The 22,006-nt window shown below is 42.1% G+C and overlaps 1 protein-coding gene across 3 annotated transcripts in view; it reads left to right on the top strand.

The window, feature by feature from the left end:
• PPP2R2B (protein phosphatase 2 regulatory subunit Bbeta) overlaps positions 1 to 22,006 on the top strand; it is a 477,586-nt gene that overhangs the window by 313,969 nt on the left and 141,611 nt on the right. The window lies entirely within an intron of this gene.

Raw genomic sequence — 22,006 nt, 5'->3', positions numbered from 1 at the left:
CTTTCCCAGCTGCACACGCTAGGCTTCAAATGTCAAATTCAAAATGTAAAAAAAAAAAAAAAATTGCACCAAAACAGCAGAACGAGAACAAAATCAGAAATCCCATCATGCTTTGCACAGCATCAGGGGAAAAAAGCCCGGGCAGTTTTCTTCTGTGCAGCTAAAAATGAGGATTGTATAAGAGAAACATAGTTCTGATGCTGTGAAACTGTTAAAGAAACACCAAGCCTTTTCAGTGCTGCTGAGTCGATTTTTAGTCCGGAGGTTTACTTTAAGCAGGGATTCGGGAACTGAGGAGATAGAGCTGCGGGGGGTGGAATGGTCGGGGGTGAAGGGAGCAGGTCCCCAGCGCCGCCTGTGTCCCCGCCTGGTCCACTGACACTAGCTCTTATTTTAGGGGAGATTTTATATTTCGAGCATACTCGAAATATGTGCTAGGGCTTATTTTCAGAGGAGGTCTTAAATTCGGGGAAACATGGTAACAGACAAGGCCAAAACCAGTATTGGATGGTTCCCTTCAGGTCCTGAGGCAGCTCTGTGTTAAATTGTACAAATTGTAGGAGTAGGGGAAAAAAAGAGCCCGTGGGGGTACTTACCTCAGAAGGGGTAAGACTCTGGATCCTAAAGAGACTTCCTTCTAAGTATAAGCGATCCAGCACTGCAGCACACAGTAATAGTTACATCTGTGCCCCTGTGCAGTTGCAGTACCAGCTTCCTACAGAAATAGCAAGCGTTGCCTGTCCAGGAGAACAGACCTCTTCAGGCTCTACAGTTTCCACCAGAGCCCAAGGGAAAGCTGGTCCTGCGCCTACACAGAACTGCAGATGTAAATATTGCTACCATGTGCTGTCCAGGGGAGCCAGGGCTGGAACAACAGGGCAGAGGAGGACAGGGAAGCCTCATTAGGATTCAGAGACTTCCCCCTCCTGAGGGAATTATCTTTTTTTTTTTTTTTTTTTTTTTTTTTTTTTAGGTCAAAGGTGTACAGTACTTTAAAAACAGGCACCAACTACTTTGAAGAGGAAATCACTGCATGGACTAAGAAACACTGGTGAAAATCATTGTGAAATGATTTCATCCACAATTGCTAATTAATACCATAACCATGCAAATAATCCACGTATCAACATTATTCAGGTAATATAGGCCCAAGAATGTCCCCTCTAAAACGAGGTAGACTCCCAAACAAGGCTGGTGTTTCCATAGGGTCAAACTGGGCAATTGCCCTATGCTCCTTAGGGCCCCCACAAGTCAAGAGCTGTAAAGGTCACAAGTTTACGGTCAGTATAGTGTGAATGTGAAAGATGACTCGCATTCATTTACCGTATGCCTAGGGCCCTCTTTTACCTAAACCGCCAGTGCTGCTAGATGCATACTGTGAGTGATATCTGGTGAAGTGCTCTACCAGCAGTTGGCAGCTTCCTGTAAGGACAATCATGTGATCACAGGCCAGGGAAAATGAAAAAAGCTTTTTGTACCAAGAAGATAAAAATTGCTATTGCAGTGCTTGTATTTATTTTTAGGCTACAGGATGTGCAAGGCATTTATGTCACTGTATATGTGGTAATTGTAATTCTTCTTTAAATAGATACAATGTAGCAAGCTTAAGGGTTCCTACAATATAAATTCCCTGCAGGCAATTTTATTGCATTTATACATATTGGTTGCCATAGAAGAATGATTTGCTGTGTGGTTTTGTTCAGGTCGCAGTTGTTTTACAGGAAGAAGGGGGTGAGGTGGATGGGTGATACAGCTATATAGCAGGATGTTTTCTGTTATAGTACAAGCTTATTACTGTATTGTTCTTTATCTGAACTAGTTTGTATCGCTTAATGAAGCTTTTCTTGATGATAGGAAATTAATTCTATCTCAGAATCTCTTGTAAATGGTTAATGATGAGCATTGCTGAGGTATGAAGCTGTAATGTGGCTAGAGCAATGGAAATCATTGAATGCAGATCATTGGACTCCACATCTGTGGATTAAATGGCCCATGGTCAGTTTATACTATACATGTAATTATTTGGGGACCTCATGGCAGCTTTTTCTAGCAATAAAATGTTTTCCTTTATTACCGAACAGTTTTAAAATTCATGGAAGTCACCTTTGTTTTAATGAGTATTTCTTCTTTCTGGCTTAGGAACTGTTCATTATACTAAAACTCTAGGAGCTCCTTGTTATGCTTTTTAAGGTTCTTTTAATTTTACTGTCATAATAATAAACCTAGAATGGCCTTACTTTGGGAACAGGAACTGGCACTGGAGCAGGTTTCGTTGAAATGGCCCAGTGCCCCAATAATATCCCTGGGATTGGAATGTCTTTGAACAGGTCATTTAAAGAAGCACAATGAAGCCTATCAGTATAACTTTTACGTTTATAAAAAGAAGCAGTAACCAACTGTCGGCTTTGTGTGACAAAATATCAAATCTCTCTCTCCCTCTCCCTATATCTCTGCTAGTTCAGTGTGGCACTAGCCATGTTCTTCATAGCACCTCTATAAACAGGATGATGCTGGAGTTATTGGTGTTAATCATACAAACTGGCAGTCTTAATTTACCACCTCTTAATAGTTTTAGAATGTGAACGGAGGCGCCAAAAGGATAAAATATGCTAAAATTGTTAATGTTAGGGAGGCAGTGGTGGATTCGCACACAAAGCTGTCGATTTTTCAGCACGAAAAATGTATTCACATACTTTATTCATACAATTATAACAGGCAACACGTTTCGCGTATGTGCTATGTAGCGTGGTGCGGGCAGGGTTGCTTGCGTAGCAACCCTGCCCGCACCACGCTACATAGCCCTACCTAGAGCGAGCTTATTGGGGCACCACCCCTAACCACCACCCCCCCATCCCGCCCACCACCTCCCCAAACCCTGCAATTGGTTAATTGAGAACACTAGTATATAGCACGTCAGCGCAGCCTGTGACCGGTGCAGAGGTGCTAGACATGTACTGGACTTCTTGCTGGTAAGTCCCTAGTCCCTTAAAAATAATATATATATATTAAAAATGTTTATATATATTACATACACACACTTTTAGCTACACTGATTTTCATTTTTTCACCATCTTGTTCTCACTCCCTACTGCTCCCACATCCTGGCTACATAACCTTATGCACTTCTAATTTAATATACACCAGCAGCTTGATTTTGCCTTTTATACATATGTATATATAGATATACACATGTCTAACTACAACGATATACACAGCAGTCTGTCTCCTTTTTGTCTCTGTCCTGTAGTGTGATACTCCTTCTGTTATTGCCTGAGGAAGCAAGAATATACCTGCGAAATGCGTTGCCTGTTATAATTGGAGTATGTGAATACATTTTTTTGTGCTGAAAAATCAACAGCTTTGTGTCTGTTTGGGGATGGTGAGTCCACCACTGCCTCCCTAACATTTTAACAATTTTAGCATATGTTATTCTTTTGGCGGCTCTGTTCATATTCTACAATACCAGTGTCCACCCCGGGGTAGAGGGGTGTCTATACCGTTTTTACTGATCTACAAATAGCGACATCTTAGTCCTGAGTGGGGGCGGGCCCAATCTCCCCACCTGCATTTACAGTGGTTGCCTATGCGGTAACCCTGGTTTGTAAGTATAATTGCTTACTATCTACTTTTCTCCCTACTCCAATACATACTACACTGTGTTGGGCTCTAGGGTCCCCCTTTTTTTCTACCTCTTAATAGATGTGCCCCACAAGGAGTGAGGAGTCAGTTGTTAGGCCCCATTCACACTTCTAAAATGCAAAACACTAGCGCTTTTGCGTTTTTTGTCGATTAACGCCATTCACACGTGGGGTGATTATCTGCAATTGCGATTAGCGCTTCTTTAGCACTAAACCGATTGCTGGGAAATCGCCTGAAAATGGTGCAGGATACAAATTTTTAGGGGCGATTAAATCGCCCAAGTGAGAACGGGCCCATAGGTTTCTATTGCACTAGCGCTTTCAAAAGCACTAGCGCTTGGGCGTTTTGCCGAAATCGCTGGCAAAATGATCAGGTGTGAACGGGGCCTAAGGATGCGAGTCACAGTCCAGCTGGAATTACTCATTCATGGACATTTCCCACCCCTCCAATAAGAGTCTGAATATCCTCAGTTCAGGTGGTTCTTGTCATGTAATCAAAATTTCAAGACCGATTTTTTTTTTTTATTATTTTTTTTTTTTTATTTTATTTTTTAACTAAAATTTCATGTATTATTTGAGCACTGTTCATACTTTGGAAGCAGTTAGTGAACATGGGCCATGAGACACCTTTGGTTCACCAGTGCTGAAAGGTGATGGAGTGCTCTTTCTTTATAGCTTTTAATGTACTTACAAACCGGTTATGTTGTGGAAGTTGTAAGTTGAATTAGTTTGTAAGTCAAGTCATGTATTTTAAATAGTGAAATGTGGCAGAAACCGCTTTGGATTTAGACATATGGTAGTCCCCAGTTCACAAACGCTCCGTGTCCCTTTGTGCCCTCTCTGTGCCTCCACTGCCTCCATTGTGACCCCTTTGTGCCTCCTGTGCCACCCCCATGGTTCCACTGCTCTATTTGTGCCTCATGTGCCCCCTCTGTGACTTCACTGCCCCGATTGTGACCTCTTTGTGCCTCCTGTGTTCCCCCTTTGTCTTCACTGTGTCCCCTTTTTGCCTGCTGTTCTTCCCCTGGTCTCTTTGTGCCCCTGTGTCTCCACTATGTCCCCTCTGTGCCACTTTTTCTCCCCCTGTGCTCCTCCTTGTCCCCTCCATGTGCCTATTCCTATGCCCCTGTGCTTCCTCTGGTCTTCCTGGGCGTGCCTACCATACTTCTCTCTCCCTGTCCCCCTCTGTGCTTCCTTCGCTCCTCCATGCTCCCTCTGTGTGTCAGTTCTATCCCCCTGGTCTTCCTCTGTGTCCCCTTTTCACTCCTCCCTACTACGTCTTCTCCCTCTCCACCTGGTCTTCCTCTCTGCACCATCCACTCCCCTCCCTTTCCTCTCTCACCTCTGACCCCAGTGTTCCTAGTGACAGGTCGTTTAGGCATTTGTAAACCAAGGATCACCTGTGAACAATTTTTTGTTTTTTCAATTTGTTTTCAACACTGTACAACAGTTTATACAACACTGTAACATGTAACAACAAAAGTGTGTACTGTAATAACAAATTCTGTACAAATAGTACATGAACCATTTGTATAAAATGTAACTTGAGCCGCTTGTGAGTAGCGCACGGTCTGTAAATGTCATTTTAACGTCCATAATATACGGGACAGAAGATTACTGTACAAAGTTACAAATCTGCAATCATTATGCCACATTCGAGAGCTCAAGGATAACCTAGAGCGTAATCGGCAAGTACTTCTAATTTCGTACGTTAAAATGTCCTACCTGCAGAATGATACGCGTTTATAATATGCAAATGCAAATCAAGTGCTAAAATCAGCCAAATGACAGCTCTCTAATCATGCAGATTCCCCTGAGAGGAGCGGAACCTTTTCATGATATTTGACCCTCTGTAAGCCGTGTTTTCACAGGGGCGAGGGATGAGGTTAATTACCAATTTCAGATTTAACCCCGGTGTCGGTGAGATGTAGCTGGGCTGACTACTGTGGGAAATGTTATTTTCATTATTAAAGCAGATTTTCTTTTCTTTCATTTACTGGGTAAAACGTTCCCGGTGGACATGATGCAATAAATCTTTATGACTCCTGGTGTCCGGTGGGATAGAGACAGGCTGATGGATCATGGGATGTCGGCGTTGTACGTTACCGCGTGAGCGGGGCCTTTGTTACAGTGCAGGTGTGGCCAGAACTTCATTTTGTGTTGGACGTAGTTGGCTTCCAGCCTACTGTCAGTTTTCCGTTGCTGTGACCTTCAATTAACAAGAATGTCTCCTCTCCTTCTAGTGAGTAATTTGTGCAGAAATGACTCCAAAAGGTTCACGAACTGCAATATAAGTCCGGTTTCACCTTTGGCAGACCTCTGTTGAGGCTCTTTCTAATTAGGGGGCAGGGAGATGTAGAAGATCTTTGTCATGACTACCTCTGTGTTTTGACTTGTCTGCATTTTATACAAAGTTTTATATAGAAAAAAATAAAACGTCTGGAGATGTAATAGAATGTGAGGGGCATTAAGGATAACTAACAGAAGCTGTACTTTGCAGTGGTGTGAAAATTACCGTAAATACAATTTGGTTGCCATGGGTCACATAACCTCTGCTCCTTACTTAGTGGGCCTGTTTTATGAAGGTTCTCTTGGTTGAAAAACATAAGTAATTCTGCAGAACGTATCTAGTTTAATGGGAAACGGTCTTGTGTGTCAAGAATTGTGCTGGTCTGGGTCATATATGATCACAGAGAGAGTTGCTGTTGGCGTATTTGCATGAATGTAGTCACAAGCACACACTTGCAGAGTATTTTTACGATTTCATTTTTAATCTTAGTATTTTTTGTGAAAACACTTGTGTTTTCTACCTGGCAAAAACTTAGTAAAGTTGGGCATTTCCAAACATTGTAAAATATGGTTTGTGAAATAGAGTATTTTAATATTTTGCATGCAACGAAGATCCAATTCATCATTGGGTGTCAGATTTATAGTGTTAATGTGGCCCCATAATTGACCCAAGTATATATATATATCTAAAGAGTGTGTACTGATAGTACTGTTGTTTCTTACCTTGCTTATCCAGATAGCTGCAAAAAGTTGAATGACCATGGAACTTGGTGACTGTCTTTCCCACAAAGCCCCTCCCATAACCCCCGCCCCCCCTCCCGACGCACACATGACTCTTAGGCCAAGTTCACACGACGCACACATGACTCTTAGGCCAAGTTCACACGTGTCCATGCAGAAAACTATACGTTTTCTGCTATGGGAGTTTGTTGCATTCTTATGCGTTTTTCTTGCGTTTTGAATTCTTTTTTACTTGTTATATATGAATATTAAAAAAAACCCTACAAATTAGTTTTTCTTATTTAGGCAAAACGCACGTGTTTTTCTTTTCACTATTGAAAAGAATTGCATGCAGGACCCACACGGTCTGCATACAGTATGCAAAAAGAATGAACTTGTTGAGCGTTTTTAAAACACCTATCGATATGATGATAGTCTGTGGGCCACACAAAAAACATGAGTGTTTTCTAAAACGCATGCAATTCAAATAAGTGTTACCCTGGTTTAAATTGTGACAAAAGAGCGTTTTTTTTAATCTGTATTTTTTCACAAGTGCCGTTGTCTGGTTATAAAGGCATACATTTACTATGGAGAACTATTACACTACACCCACTATAGTTCTCAGACTGTTACATTGAGCACACTAAATATGTTAATTTTCTGTATCCTATTAGATCTGAATGATATAAAGCAGAGTAAATAAAAATTATGCTGGAGGAGATCAAATAGATTTTTGACAGCAGCAGCACTTTTGAACTCCAAGTATCTGTTTGTAGGAGAGACATGTTTGACAAGCTCACTTTTTTGAAGCTATAGGTCCATCTGAAGTCAAAGGCTAGTGCCATGAGTTCATTACTGAGACATACAGGGCAGTGCTGAAGCCACAGTCCAAGCTAGGAGAAGCGCAACAAGCAGTGGGCAGGGCTAAGCCACCTATCTTTATGCCATCAAAATGAGACATATGGGACAGTGCTAAACTCATAGAGCTAGCTCAGCTGTCAATTTTCTAATTCGACCTTAGATGGTCTTCAGAAGAAAATGTAATAAAGGAAGCTCCTATACTTCTGTACTCAGTGACTCTTAGATACCTTGCCCATTAGCAGTGCTGCATTGGTTTTCCACTGCGTTTGCAATTTGAAAAATGCATTAACATTTATGTGCCTGAGAATCATGTCAAAATTGCAGAGCAATAGTAATGGAAATGTTTTTGCAGATGCAGTGGGAGTACAATGCTGTGCAGCTAGTGTGCAAGGGCCCTTAAGGTTAAGATATTAATGTATTTAGTGATAAAACCATTAGAAGTTCTTTGGCAGAGTCTAATGACCAGGCTGTGACAGACCCATGTAAACTAGCAGCACATGCAGTTTTTTTTTTCTTTGATTTTCTGTATGATAATTTTTCCATTCATTCCTATGTTGGCTGTATAGCAGCTTGTCAGGTTGTCATGGTAACTGATCACACCACTTACTATACTTTATCTATGCCACCCGTCGGATGTGCCTACTCAGAAAACACATTAATTATTCATATATTTTATACAGATGAAAATCGAAAGAGAAATACTCATTCATGATGAGGACTTATAAGCACATTTTTGCATCTAACTTTCATATAGCATGGGCTTGGGAATCAAAACATCTGGAGATGCCACACAATAAGGAGCAATGACTCCAATCAGGAGCTGTTTGCTAGAACAGTTTTGCCAATGTTCCCCCTCAGCTGCTCAGAGACCACAGACCATCCAACGAAAACTTGCCACAGACCATTCTTACATGTGCACCTTTGTCTCAGATCTGTCACTTATGTCACATATGTAACTGAAAACTGCTATAGCTTGTTGTCCAGGACTGCAGTTGCATGAATTCTCAGGGGTTTTTTTGGAGGGGGGGGGGGGGGGGCTCTTTTTTTTTTTTTTTTTTTTTAGTGGACCTGCACAACTCTTGCACAGGGCACAAGAAAAACTGAGAGAAATGCTCTGTGGGCCAGATTTACCAAAGCATTACCGACCGTTTTTTCTTCTTAAACTGTTCCAACCAGCAGGTGGAACTGTTCTGCATGATAATAAACTTCTTAAATTCTACTCATTAGCGGCAGTTCAGCGTGAATTTCTAGAACTGCACTACAGTTAAGAAAAGTTTGAATCCATTCCTAAACTGTCACAGATTAAGAAGTGCTTGATAGCACTTTTACAGATTGTGCAGCAGTGAAGGCTAGGCATGATTTGTGAAGTGCTCCTCCCCCTGCTGAATTCCTCAGTCAGAGCCGCCTGTATCAATACAGCAGATTGTATTGGTTACCTCAGGAACAGCACCTAATGGGGCAGGTGGAATGAATAGTCTTAAAGAGTAACTGTCAGGCTGCAAAAGCTAATTTAAACCTCTATTCTCCTGTGTTAAACAGTTTAGAAGGAAGCCAAAAAGGCAATACTGAAGTTAAAAATCTCTTACTTTTAATGTGTGCTGAACTGCAAGGATGTTAGACCCAAGCTCTCAAAAGGACGACAGGCCGCATACCATACTGCAAAGCATTCTGGGGCTGCTTGGGTCCTCCCCTCGGCTGCTAGTGAGAAAGTACAGGCTCATGTTACAACAGTGTAGCACTGAAAAATCTCCTGGCAGAGTACACTGCAGGAGTCCGCTATTGTTCCTAGCCACATGGCTAATCAATATTCACTGCACAGTAGTGTTTTCCATTAGGGATCTTTTGTGTGAGTGGAATCATCAGGAAGCAGGAGGACATGACAAGACATTTGGCTTCATAGGAGACAGACAAACATGGAACCTGCCATGAGCTGTCAGGAGCATCATTCTCTGCAAATACTATATAAAAATTCTGTGAAATCCAAACGTGGAGAGTGAAATGCATATGTAATGTAAGTACAGCCAATCTTTAGCTACTGATATGTGTTTTTTTCTCCGAGACCCTATACCTAACAGCTCCTCTTTAAAGCACACCTGAATGTTGAATTGTTACCACAGAAGTTAAAGTATAGGAGAACTTGTGCACATGTGGTGCTGTGCGGTTTTCTTGTTCATGAAATGCTTGGATCTTGTCTTTCTAGTCAGTTCTCTATTTTCAAGCTGAGGAGAAATCTAGACATGCAAGTCTCAGCTTAGACATTCCATATTTATCTAGCACAGAAGGTCAGTGTAGTTCTCTTCATGGAGCGTATAAAATGATGAGTCAGTGTTCTTTAGTTTCTTACCTCACAGGCTGAGACCTTCCTGCTTTATGGCTGTCTTGTTCTGCCACTTTGCATTTGTCTTAGAATTGATTTTGAATTAGGTTTGTGTTTGAATCTGTGTAATGCACCAGCCAAGCAAAGTGGGAGCAGCCATTTTTTTTAGCAGTTTCTGTATTCCCAGACTTTTAAACCAAAAGCATTGCTTAAGGGGGAACTTCAGCCTAAACAAACATACTGTCATTAAGTTGCATTAGTTATGTTAATTAGAATAGATAGGTAATATAATCTCTTACCCACCCCGTTTTAAAAGAACAGGCAATCTTTGCCATCTTTGTCATGGGGGCAGCCATCTTTTTGGTTGAAAGGAGGTGACAGAGAGCAGGAGACACAGTTCCAACTGTCCTGTGTCCTGATCACCCCTCCCAGCTGCATGCGCTAGGCTTCAAATGTCAAATTAAAAATTAAAAAAAAAAATTGCACCAAAACAGCAGAACGAGAACAACATCAGAAATCCCATCATGCTTTGCACAGCATTAGGGGAAAAAAGCCCGGGCAGTTCTTTTCTGTGCAGCTAAAAATGAGGCTTGTATAAGAGAAAAAAAGTTCTGATGCTGAGAAACAGTTAAAGAAACACCAGGCCTTTCCAGTGCAGCTGAGTCAATTTTTAGTCTGGAGGTTCACTTTAAGTCGTTGCTTTCATCACTTCTCAGTGCAAGGTCACTTTTGGCTACTGCAGTTCTGGGCCAGGTGTGGAGATAGACAGAGGTGCTCATTAGCTGCTGGTGGTTTATGCCACCAAAGGTTTATTTCAAGATCTAGTTCCAGCTCACAAATCCACTCACTTTCCCAATCCGGCATTTCAACAGATGGCAGGATGGATTGAAGCTTTTCATGTACTAAGATGTGATTGCTAACTGCTTCTCTGAGGGCTCTTTACATTAGATAACGCATGCACGAATCTGATTTCATGCACTCGTTATGAAGTTGGGAAGTTGCAGTTTGACGCTGATCAGCGGCGCTAGTTCACCCAACAGGAAAATGCAGGTGCTGGACGATTAAAAGCTCCCAGATGTGTTTCAACGTATCGCTCTGGAAGGTAACTTGAAAGTGTCACAGAATTTCGTTTCCTTTCTAACCGCATCCTAGGATCGATCTGTCAAAACTTGCGGATCAGCTCCTAGTGTGAAATATCCCTGACAGCTGTGGGGGCTGTTTTCCATAAAGAAACACACCCCTGCATTCATTATTGCATCATTGTGATTACACACTAGTGACTGAATAGTTCTCTAACTGCCAGGGCTGTGTAGTCAGTCAAGAAGTCTGAGTCTGCGCAATATTAGGAATTGGACTAAGGAGTCGGAGATATTTTGGGTAACTGGAGTTGGAGGTTTCATAAACTGAGTCTGATGATTTTTGTACAGACTCCACAGCCCTGGTAACTTCTGGAGTCCTGGCGTTCTTATGCAGATCAAGCCAGCTTGTTTGAACTAAACCTTAAAGTGGCCACTAACTATCACATTTCTTGCAAAAAAGTATTTGAGTGATCAGATAATTCTGACCGGAAGAAAAAATCGTTCATTACACTATCAACGAACCAATCTTTGCTTCCTATTCATCCCAGCCAACAAGAAAATCCAAATGGTTTTGGTTTGATGAAAATCCAATTGGACGATGTTTTTATAATCGTAATAGATTGTGCCCATCAATTGAGATTATTTACAGCCAATCCGTTCAGAATTTCTGATCGCTCTAACGATTTTCCGGTAGAAATTGGACCATTAGTGGCCACCTTAAAACTCATTAGGGTAGACTAAGATCGCAAAGACCATGTCTTTGTTTCCCTGTTTGTCTCCTTATGCACCAGTACTCATTATTGTGGCTGATGCGTGATGTTGCTGTGGGCCAGTATAGTATGGTTGTTTGCTGTTGATGTATTACCCTCCGCACGCTTGCATGTATATTTTTACAATAATCTAGGGCCATTGCACAGCATGTGAGCTTGCATATCTTATGTGTCACCAGTGAGTTGCTAGGACTATACAAGGTTTCAGCTGCAGAGCGTGATTTGTTATGTGTGAATGCTATTGACAAATGTGTCAGTGTGCTGGGCCTTTTACTAGCTGGAAGATGTATACCTTGTAGCTGGTAAACCCAGGAGATTTATTGTTTATTATAGGACCAGCTCTGTCCTCTGTTTTACAATGCAGTAAATATTTGAACAGTTTTATGTTTTGTAAATGTTGTGTGCATCCTTCACAGGCCTGCAAGGTATCTCATTTATTTACAATAGAGGAAATGTTATGCTGCAGATTCTATAGACTCTCATATAAGTCAGCTAAATAGACTGCGCATACTTTGGAATGGCTACATAAAATAGAAACTATTCGCATTTCGCTGACATTGCAGCAGATCCAAAAATCTAAAGCAATATTCATACAGCTCACCTTATATTCAATTCACTTTGTCATTGTGTAACACAACGAAATTACTTTATATTGGAGATTATGGCCATCAGGAATGGATGGATGCTGTTTTGCAGCTGTAAGTTGGTTAAAAGCTTACTTGAACTGAGAGGAATATGGAGGACGACCTATGGTATTTATTTCCTTTTAAACAATGCAGGTTGCTGACTGTCCTGCTGAGCCTCTGTCTCAAATACTTTCCGTCATAGACCTCGCATCGCAAACTCTGGCCTCTGGCCCATAGAGCCATCCTATTTGGTCCACAAGTGGTTTCCCCACTTTGCCTAGTGTTTGACCCACTATAGACTACTAGGGAAGCTATATTGGAGGTAGAGGCCTAGATCACCAGGGAAGCCATATGAGGGAGGGAGAAACACCAGGGAACTGTATAGGGGAGGGAATAGGACCACTAGACACCACGGAACTGTATGGGGAGAGGGAAACGCTACTCACCAGGAAACTGTAAAGGGGAGGGGATAGGGCCACTAGACACCACGGAACTGTATGGGGAGGGGGGAAACGCTACTCACCAGGAAACTGTAAAGGGGAGGGAATAAGGCCACTAGACACCACGGAACTGTATGGGAAGGGGGGAAACGCTACTCACCAGGAAACTGTAAAGGGAGGGAAGGGGAACATTAGACATCCGAGAACTTTTTAGGAAAAGGGAGGTGGCCACTAGACATTGAATTTGGCCCACAACTTGGTCCCATTGTTCAAGTTCATCCCACTTTGTATTTGAGTTTGACACCCCTGTCAGCCTGCAGACCAGGCGCTCTGACATTGGGCACTTGCCCGCCGCTTCCCGATTATCGTGTTCAGGTCTGCAATCGGGATTCAGTGGGCAAAATCTCGGGGTACAGCGCGATTTGCGCTTGTGATTCCCGTTCAATAGAATGAGAATCACAGCGCAATCTTCAACAAAGACGCTGCATTCAACTGCAAACGCTACAGTGTAAATGTCTCCATAGGGATATATTGGCAGCAGCACCTTGCTGATCGCCGCCCATCAGCAAAACGCTGAAAAAGCAGAGTGTGAACCAGCCCTAACTGGATTCTCCACATGCTTGTTTCAGGTGTGTGATTCAGACACTACTGCAGCCCTAGAGATCAGTATGACTGCCAAGCAACTGGTATTGTTTTGAAAGGAATTAAATATGGCAGCCACCATATCCCTCTGTTTAGGTGTTCTCAAAGAGGCTGATTCCCCTCTCTACCTTGGCTTACACCTCTTTCTCAGTGTATTTGTCTTCGGGAAGTAATTTTTAAAGGGGAACTGAAGAGAGGTATATGGAGGCTGCCATGTTTATTTCCTTTTAGGCTACTTACACACCAGGACGTTGCATTTAGGGGATGTTATAGGGCACATAACGTGCCCCTAACGCAACGCCTGGTGCTCTCTGATGTGGACGTCAGTGAGCCGTGTTGTGCACCTCACTCTAGCGTCCGTGATGCCGTGATGCATACTCTTGGACGCATGCGGCATCACGTGGTCCCGCCCGGCCAATCGCCGCACAGAGCGGCCGCTTCAGGAAGTAAACACTGCACGTCACACCGTGCAGTGAATATTAATTACCCATGTGCCTTGCCGCTCTCCACTCCTCCCCAAAACTACTGAGCATGTGTGCATAGTCTAACGCGGCTTAGCCGCGCATAACGCACAGCATGCAGCACTCAACGGATGTTACAATGTAACGCAACGTGGGCACTGTGAGCTGCCCATTGATTTTTCATTACTGTGCGGTGGGGCTGCGTTACAGGCTGCACTAACGTGCGCCTGTAACGTCTCACTGTGAAAGCAGCCTTAAGCAATACCAGTTGCCTGGCAGCCCTGCTGATCCTCTGCCTCTAATACTATTCGCCATAGCCCCTGAACAACCATGCAGCAGATCAGGTGTTACAGACTTTAAAGTCAGATCTGACAAGACTAGCTGCATGCTTGTTTCTAGTGTTATTCAGATACTACTGCAGAGAAATAGACCAGCAGGGCTGCCAGGCAACTGGTATTGATTAAAAGGAAATAAATATGGCAGCCTTCGTATACCTCTTACTTCAGTTACCCTTTAAGGGTCTGCTAGAATTAATTGTTAAATACATTGCTGGAGAGGGTGTTTGTGTTAGGCCGATCCACACAGTGTGTGGGTTAGGCAAGACATCAGAAGCGCATAGACTGCACTGTCTTTCTAACCATGCGATTTGGTGCTTGTTCGTGGTCTACTCTTGTCATTGGCTTGGGGGCAATATTATGTCTGTATGCAGTAAGCATAAATACTCACACATACAAGCAGAATGGTTTACCTTCTAAAAATAAGCCCACACGTGTGTCTGATTGTAATGTTGTATTTGTTCTGCAGAAAGTCTGAGAAAGCCTTATCCAATATTGCCTGCTTCAGCACTTAGCATCTGTTGTGCCGTAAATTGTATTTACTGTCCTCTGTACATAAAAATCATTGCAAGTAATCAGAGAACATAATCTCCAGAGATCTCTTGTACTGGAACTGCAAGGCAAAAGGTCTCATTCAGGATGACACTTGGCTGGGCTTCTCCTGTATGACAGCTCATAATTATCAGTACTGATGGCTCTCACTGCCGTCCAGTCATAAATAAAACCAATGTTGGTTAGGCTTGTTTCACAGCCCTGTGTTATGGTGTAATTTATAGCGAGACCATCTTTTCCAATCAGACTGCTTGGTTTGCCATTTCATACTGAGTGTAAATAAGAACTGTAGTCGATGCACATCCATCTAGTCATTATTATATTGATTACTGCGGTGTTTGGGTAAATGACTGTAGCTACCGGTGTGTGCTGCACCCTTACCACAGCGCATTTCTGTACATTTTGTCAGAGGGGCACAGACTTGGGTCTCTGGTATAATTTTCTGTTTAGCCTTGTGATTTAGGTTGCCCTATGATGCTGGCCATACATCAAGCAATCTGTACGCTTAAAGGGAACCTAAACTGAGGAGAATATGGATTTTTTTCCTTTTAAAATAATACCAGTTGCCTGACTCTCCTGCTGATCGTGTGTCTCTAATACAGCCCCTGAACAAGCATACAGATCAGGTTCTTTGACTGAAGTCAGACTGGATTAACTGCATGCTTGTTTCAGGTGTGTGATAAAGCCACTACTGCAGCCAGAGATCAGCAGGACTGACAAGCAACTGGATTGTTTAAAAGGAAACATCCATATCCCTCTCAGTTAAAGTGAACTAAGCAGCTCCTGGCTTCAAATAGCTGCAAGGGCTGCCATTGTTCAGAAGCTCAACCCCTTGCTGTTTTACAACTAGCATTGTCCAGGCTAGGTGTGAAATTCTTCAACTGTAACTGATGTTTTCTGTTTGAAGTACAATGGGGGTTTGTTTGTGGTAAGTTAAGTCTAATGAGGTGATTTCTTATCTGTGTTCCACAATCTCCTGCTCAGAGACCGCAGGTCCTTTATGGACGGACAAAGTGGCTATTTTAACCCTTAGATGTAAAAAAAAATGAGGTAAATTGAAAGTTTTTCTTTTAATAATAAACCACATTTTTAGAATGCATTTTTAATTTGCTATAGAGCTGCCCTGGGTGTTAAAAATGATGCTCGGTTAACTTTAAGGTTACCTTTAAATCATAGTTTCAAGAGGACTTAGGCTCTTCCACAGGAGAGAAGGAAACCACAGAGAAATCCACACTATTTAGAGATAACAGCCAGTCTAGTTCTCCCTTATCTGGAAGTAATTAGCCACTGTAATTTGAGCTCTCCACTGTCTGATCTGTGCTGTAGTGTGCAGACAGGCTATATGTAAAAACAGTAATTTAACCCTGTATGTGCTTGCAGCAAACCAGGAAGTAACAGTTCTACACCATCTCTTAGGAGTTCTGTGGGCTGTAACAGACATGTTTTTCTGTAAAGGTTATTATGCTGTTGCTCATCTTTTAGAGCAGAGAGGAAGTCCTGGGTTTAGGAACGCTTTAACTTTCATTCTGATAAATTGAAAATCGTGTTAAAAAAAAAAAAAAATTGGTAATTCTGTCCTATGATTACATTTTCATTTTCCAACTGCTCTGACTGATTTTCTTGGAAGAAACGAATTACTGGTATTTTAATTTATAAAGCGTCAGCATCTTCAGTAGCGCTGCACACAGTACAAAATAAAATATTGGGGAACATAATACATGGGAAGAACCCGAGGCCTAATTAAATTCACAAAGCAAATACTTACCTAAGGTGAGGGAAGCCTCTTGATCCTCCATAAGCTTCCCATACTGTCCTCTGTTTCTCCCGCCACTGCCCGGGAACCTCCATAAAGGGAACCTAAACTGAGGATATGGATTTTTCCTTTTAGAATAATACCAGTTGCCTGACTCCTGCTTATCCTGTGTATCTAATACTTTCAGCCACAGCCCCTGAACAAGCATGCAGATCAGGTGCTCTGACTGAAGTTAGACTGGATTAGCTGCATGCTTGTTTTTAGGTGTGTGATTCAGCCACTATTGCAACCAAAGAGATCAGCAGGACTACCAGGCAACTGGTATTGTTTAAAATCAAACATCCATTTCCCTCTCAGTTTAGGTTCCCTTTAACCTCAGGGCCACGTTCCTCTTGTGTCACCAGTGTGGCCATGCCTGCACAGTAATCCAGAGCTCGTGCAACGGGGACCAGTGGATGGCGTGAGCATCTATAAGGTCTAGAGGCTTCTCTCTTATTAAGTAAGCATTTCTTTTTGTACCCGAGGTTTGCCTCAGGTACACTTTTAAAAGCAGAATAAGAAACACTAGGAGGTGGTCCCTGCCCTTGTGAACTTAAAGAGAAACTCCGACCAAGAATTAAACTTTATCCCAATCAGTAGCTGATACCCCCTTTTACATGAGAAATCTATTCCTTTTCACAAACAGACCATCAGGGGGCGCTGTATGGCTGATATTGTAGTGAAACCCCTCCCACAAAGAAATTCTGAGTACGTACTCTTGGCAGTTTCCTGTCTGTGAACCTTGCTGCATTGTGGGAAATAGCTGTTTCCAGCTGTTTCCAACTGCCAAAAAAGCATGCAGCAGCTACATCACCTGCCAACAGTAAAAATGTCACCATTTAATAAATGTAAATCAAGGATTTAAAAGATTTTACATTGGGCAAACACTGACTAAATCATTTATACATAATTATTGTAAAAATGAAGCACTTTTTTATTACATTATTTTCACTGGAGTTCCTCTTTAAGATTAGAGAGGAAGTTTGCAGTCAGAGAAAATTTACACTGGAATTTGATTGATTTAATTGCATTATTAAACAATTGGATAGTATTCTGTAAGGCTATTGGAAGCCAAAGCAAAATTCTGAGTTTAATTGCTGCAACATCAGCATAATGATGAGTCTTTATTATATACTAGTAAAAAAGGTTTCACTTTTTTAACAGGCGCTAGGTCACAGCCGCTACCCCCCGCAATGCGCGCACATACGCGTCCCGCTTGCTGGTTCCCCACCACTGTCTGAAGTATACGCACACAGGGAGCTGCTTGCTTGGCAGTTGGAAAAAGCTGTTATTTCCCACAATGCAATGAGAACCTCTGTGAACCACACACAGCAAACTGTCAGATCCGGCCCTGTGTCCTAACTGCCCTGGCTGCGCACATGCTCAGTACAAAAAAGCAAGGGACAAACAACCATTCAGTTGATGACGCAGAGACACTTGCATTTTATTGTATAGGATCATAGAAATGTCTGATCTCCTCAGACACTGCACCTTACAGGTGTTCAGGTATTCTCATCTGTGGTCAACAGTGGCTAGTGACATATACAACATTTTTGTTGCGTCAGTGTTTCAGGCCACCATATCCCCCCCTTACTTCAGTTGTCCTTTAATAACGCCACTAGATGAAATCCATTTGATCCATGTCTTAATACTGTATTACAACCATTAGTGTAGCCATCCAGTTGCACATAAATTCCTGCATTGCGCCTGGTACTTCCAGTACACAAGGGAGCCAGACTTCCACCCAAGTGAGCAACATATTTGTAGCGGTCCTGAGAGGAGCCTCGCCAGCACGGTCTGTCAAATGGAACTCACGGAGTAGTTATATGCCTCATTATTCTCATAAAGCAGTTTCCTGACATTCTTGTTTTGGTGTGAAAGGACACATAAACCTGATGTCTGCAAGTCCTGTGTTTGTGTGAGGAGACTGTTGTTGTGTACAGCTGTAGACAGTGCGCATAGCTTAAGTTCTCTGTGTGTGAAATGGATGGATAATGCAACACCCTTATAGGTGCACAGGAAAATGATAGAGTAGCTCATACAGAGAGTGTTATTGTCCAGATGCCGGGGTGACACACTTAAGCGTAACATTTTCCTCATTAATTTTTGTTGGATAGTTTGACGAATCGTGTGTCTGTCATAGTCCAGCCAGAGAGAGGTTAAGCAAGGTCCTTCTTTGTCCATGCATGGAAGGAACCGCACACACTAAAAATCCATTATGATATTCAATAAGGAGATTAAAGGGCTAGTTAAATCCATTCCTGCCACTCATTCATCACCTCCTCTATAAGGCGACGGTCTATATATTTTGCCGAGCACATGATATAGTGACCTGACAACCTGTGGGCCAGTGATGAAGTATTTGTGCTGCTAATAAAAGCAGGCTCTGTTGTTTTGTGCAGATTGGAAGCAGCTCTGCAGTTCCTGTCAGGGACTCTGTTGGAGTTAATAATGGCTTTACTGCAGGCCACAATCCAAATCAAATTTTTCAAGCTCTCTAAATGCCTTGAGGATAGCCGTATTATTTTTAGCCGGACACCGTGAGCTGTGGGACTGTAATGCTGTGTCACAGTAAAGCCATGCTGTTTATTTCTTCTGTGAGGAATGCTGAAATCTGAACACCTCCCCCTTCCCCCGTACTAATATTTGTGTATGCATTACATCCTGTATTTCCATGAATCACTGTGCCCTACTGCTTAATGACTAGCACAATTATATGATGGCTGCACTGTACATGGTTGGTTCAGCATGATTCATGAAAATATGTAATATACCCCTGAAATGTTTGAAATGCATACATATGAATTATTAACAGAACTTGTTACGGTATATCTAGATTATGTACAACTGCCGTGCTTGTAGTCACACGGTTTACACTGACAGCTGCGGAGGATTATGAATATGCATAATTTTGAATATATATATATATATATATATATATATATATATATATATATATATATATATATATATATATATATATATAATGTTTCACAACACAGCCTGATGGGAAATCATGTGCATAGTCCGCTGAAATGTTCCTGGACATGTGCTCTGTATTGTGAATTATAACTTGAAAGTTTATGGACTTTTTTTATGTTACAATTCGGATTGCACACAATAGGCTCTATTTACAAACCTTCTCATAAATTACTTATCACCTATTTGATAAAAAATAACCTTTCAGCACATTTACAAGCAAAATAATCACTAAAAATAGGTTGATCCTGATTATCTTCATTTCAATATTACATTTCTGACCCCTATTATATTATAGTTTTGCTCATTGACCGCTTAAAAAAGTAACATAGAGAAGGTGAAAACCTAGGAAAACTGATAAAAAAAACCTTTTGTGAATCATGCCAAATGTGCATTGTGTCATAACTGACAGCATGCCATGTAGTGTGAATAAGCCCTAAATCCAATCGCCGCAGGTGCTGCTGCTCATGAACGAAGCATACCAACCTCAACTATGTTCCGCCTCCTGGTGCATCCTTTTAACAAAATAGATATACTTAAATTTATAAATCTAGTCCAGGTTTCCTGTATCATGCAAGCATTCAGGCTCTTACTTACCCACATGTGCCCTTGCAGAGTCCAATTGAAGCAATTGTGCCAACCTTATTATTACCCCAGTGACGGGTTCAGTTGGTTTAGAATGCTGAGTTTCTCTTTTACCTCTTTACCAAGAGAGACGCTTGCAAAAAAAACGACCGGTTAAATATTTGCTATTCAATGCAGGTAATAAACCTCTGACTTCTTTATAGCAGGCCTATGGAGTCAGAGTTGAGGAATCTGAGTTGGAGCAATTTTTGGGTACTTTTGAGTCGGTGGTTTCATAAACTGAGGGGTTAGAGTCAAGGGCGTAATTAGACATCACTGTACCCCCCTGCATTAAAGCACTGCACACATTTTTCTCTATCAATGACATTAGCTTCTGTGATAACGTGCATGTTTTCACACATACGGACACACATGGTGTGCAGGAAATGCTCCCAGCCTCATCTTATTACACTCACTCTGTCCATCTCTGATGGAGCAGAACTGGCTCTGCAGTCTTTTCCAGCATCACTACAGTACACAGCTCTAGGGGAGGGGTAGAGGGGTAGACAGGTTGAGGGCTGGGCGCTGTACACTAGAGCCTGCTGCACACTGAATACGGACTGTCTACTAATCTCTGTCTGCAAAACTGTGTTATTCCTCAACAGTGGCTGAGCAGATGCAGTCATTAGAACAATTGTGCAGAGAGCAGAGAATGTTTTCTCTCCGTGCCCTTAGTTGTTAGTCTCTCAGACAGGGAAAATAACCCCCCCCCCCCATTGGGCCCCCTGAAGCTTCTGGGCCTCCCTGCAGCTGCATCCCTTGCAGGGTCTATTGTTACGCCCCTGGTTAGAGTTTGATAATTGTTGTATCAATTCCACAGCCCTGCTTTATAGTATGCATGGAGCTCAGTGCAGGTGGTTCCCTACTTACAAACCTGTTCTGTTGTGGGAGACTGTCTTTGAATTCAGGCCTGGGACCCACTAGCAGTGCTTTTCTAAGCGATTTTCATTTGAAAAGCTTTTGCTAATGTAATGCTGTATGTGTGGGATCCCACTCGAGCGAAGTGATTTTCTAAGAATCACCCATAACATCACATTAGCAATAGCTTAGAAATCACAAGCGCTCAAATTGGATTCCAGGCTTTATTTGCAATTTGAGTTAATGTGTTATACATAGTAAAACATGAGCAAATGATTTGCTTTTGGGTAAGGGCTCGTTCAGACTATGCTCGTTCAGCCCGTGCGCATTTTGGCAGCGCGCATAGTGTGCGACACGCAAGAACGGTAGAAGGGCAAGGACAGTCCTTCTACCGTTCCCATCATATGTGCTCCACAGCAGTGCAATGTGCTATCGTGCTGCTGCATTTTCCGGAATCGCAGCACAGTTCCCATTCACTGCAATGCATGGGGATCTCTAGCGCAGCGCATCGTAGCGCAGATAGCGTGCGATCGGACATGTTGTGTTCCAACCGCACAGCCATCTGCGCGAAATGATGGGAACAAGGCCTAAAGGTGGCCATACACCATTCAATTTTTTAAATATCTGCTCAATTTAAAAATTGCAATCAATTTTTCTCACTGATTGTAACATTTAAAAAATATGACCAATGTACCACACACGTATGTTCAATTTTTCCCTAATTATGATAAAATTGATTGAAAACACTGACAAAATTGCTAGGGTGTGTATATTAATAAATTGACAATCTAACACACACCATACAATCTTTCGAAATATTGAAGAAAAATATCTGGCATTCCGGATCGATAGAAAATCGAAGAAAACTGGAAATCCGATCGGATTTTTCAGTCGAATGGGAAAAAAAGCTTTCGATTTTTTTTCAGGAGATCTGATCGGTTTTATCGAATTGCTGTAAAATCGGATCATTTTATTGTATCGTGTGTGGCCACCTTAAAGTGAACCTAAAGCCTACCAAAAAAA

This window comes from Hyperolius riggenbachi, chromosome 3 (assembly GCF_040937935.1).
Source record: "Hyperolius riggenbachi isolate aHypRig1 chromosome 3, aHypRig1.pri, whole genome shotgun sequence".
In the NCBI taxonomy this organism is placed as follows: domain Eukaryota; kingdom Metazoa; phylum Chordata; class Amphibia; order Anura; family Hyperoliidae; genus Hyperolius; species Hyperolius riggenbachi.
This window is presented reverse-complemented; position numbering and strand designations above follow the sequence as displayed.